General features: G+C 38.2%; 1 long non-coding RNA gene across 1 annotated transcript in view; it reads right to left on the bottom strand.

The window, feature by feature from the left end:
- LOC122342517 overlaps nt 1-2,500 on the bottom strand; it is a 25,583-nt gene that overhangs the window by 4,425 nt on the left and 18,658 nt on the right. The gene's annotated exons all lie outside the window — the stretch shown is intronic.

The raw sequence follows: 2,500 nt of genomic DNA, 5'->3' as shown, positions 1-2,500 counted from the left end.
TATAAGCTGATATAAATAATGAAACATCGCATCAGATTGAGCTGTTTAGTGCAAGTTATGCGGGAAAAAACTGTTATAATCGCTGCATCGACGGAATTAGTGTCTTATTTACGCGGTGCATGCGCACTTTGTTGTTTACGGTGAGAGAAACGCCTCTGATTGGCCGTTGTGTTCATAGGCTCAACAGAACCGCATGCGATTGGTTAAAAGGCTCAGCGATGTGGCGTAGCAGGCGCAGATTTAATAGGCATTCATTTTCATCGCGTGCATGATTTATTGTCGCTTTATCTTGAATTCGTGAGGCGTTTTCGGTCCAGTTCATTTCTGACTCGTCGGTCTCTTCGTCTTTAACGGGCCGGACACCCACGACACGACAGCCTTTCTGTCTCACAATTACTGATGAACAATCATCGCGTGTTTCTGCCTCTCATCTCAACAAAACAATTTGCTTCTCGTTTGGGTGTAAATCTGTTTTTAAATATGATAAACTCTTCATTGAACACGGCGCTGCCCACAGCGGGAGACATCGCAACAAATGCCTCCACTTACACACTCTGTGTGTGTGTGTGTGTGTGTGTGTGTGTGTGTGTGTGAGGGGTGAAATGATCGTTTGGCTGTTTGGGTGAAATTACCCTCATCACTCATAAGGAGATACACAGCTGCCTGCAGAGAGAGAGAGAGAGAGAGAGAGAGAGAGAGAGTAATGATACTATTTGTGTTAAAAAGACAAAATGGGAAAGTATGAATACATAATAGACAGGGATGATAACAGTGAGAGCTGTAAATTGATAACACTATATTCCGTCTAGCAGCATCATATAATGAAGTGTTTCGGGATCACTCCACAATCTTATATTTAGCAGTTTAACCACTTCACCAATTTACTGTCCCCGTGTAATCACACACACACACACATCTGCACTGATTCACACACATCCTCGTGCTGAGAAATGAAACACATCGGAATCAGCGTTAAACTAAAACTGAACTGACAGAATCAACAATAAAGTGAACTGAATCAATGCTGGACTGACTGAATCAAAACTGAAATCACTGAATCAACATTAAAGTGAACAATTGAATCAACACTGGACTGACTGAATCAACAATAAAGTGAACTGAATAAACATTAATCTGAATTGAATCAATACTGGACTCACTGATTAAAAACTGAACTGACTGAATCAACATTAAAGTGAACAATTGAATCAACACTGGACTGACTGAATCAACTTCAAGCAATTGCAACTGAATCAACACTAAACTTGAACTCAACCCACATTAAATTGACTGAATCGGTATTAAATTGAAATGAATCAACATGAAAGTGAACTGAATCAACACTGGACTGACTGAATCAACAATAAAGTGAACTGAATCAACATTAATCTGAACTGAATCAAAGCTGAACTGACTGAATCAACATTAAAGTGAACTAAATCAACATCAATTTGAACTGAATCAATTCTAAACATTGAATTGTACTCAACCCACATTAAATTGACTGAATCTGCATTAAATTGAAACGAATCAACATTAAACTCATTGAATTAAAATTATACAGACTGAATCAACAGGAAAGTGAATTGAACCAACAATAATCTGAATTGAACTCAATCCACATTGAACTGACTGACTCGGCATTAAACTGAAATGAATCAACACTGAACTGAAGTGAATCAATATTAACCTGACGGAATCAACACTGAAGTGAATCAACATTAACCTGACTGAATCAACACTGAAGTGAATCAACATTAACCTGACTGAATCAACACTGAATCGAATGGATCTGAATAAAGATTTGAATAATTATCTGAATAATTGTTTTTTGCAGAGCTGCTTACAGAAACTGAATCAAAGTCATAACTGATAAATTCAGCAATATTAACGATGCTATTTTCATAAAGCTGTAAACCCTTTCAGAAAACCAGCAGATTCAGGGGTGGAAATGTGGACACGTGTGCGTCTCAGATGCTGTCGATGCACACACACAAGGAACAAGGTCTTTAACAGTCTGTCTCTTCGTCTGCTCTGAGCGAGAGAAGCGTGGATCTGACAGTAATCCGGTCCTTTATCAGGAGTCAGGAACTCCGGGGCAGATGAACCAGAAGTCCTGAGCCGCGTCTGACGAGGAACGCAGGGTTTAATTAACTCTCAGGACAGCCCTCAGCCAGAGCATCCTTTTTTATGCATCGCATGCATTGCATTGCAGTTTATTTTTTTTACATTTTACGGGTTTGAATCCCAGGGAACGTATGAACTGATAGAACATATTAATGCAGTGCCACTCTGAATAATTCAAATGCAAACAACGACAACACTGTGTTGAGAAAAGAAACATGACTGCAGTTCTTCACTCATCTGAACTTTAATAATTGTACTGGGAAAAATGACAATTAAAAAAATAACTCTTCTCTGCCTTTTTGATTTCAAATCTGGATTTTTACTAAATATTTAAAAATATTAAAAACTAAATCAAATGTTCATTTTCATATAG

Source organism: Puntigrus tetrazona, chromosome 4, assembly GCF_018831695.1.
Source record: "Puntigrus tetrazona isolate hp1 chromosome 4, ASM1883169v1, whole genome shotgun sequence".
Lineage (NCBI taxonomy): Eukaryota > Metazoa > Chordata > Actinopteri > Cypriniformes > Cyprinidae > Puntigrus > Puntigrus tetrazona.
This window is presented reverse-complemented; position numbering and strand designations above follow the sequence as displayed.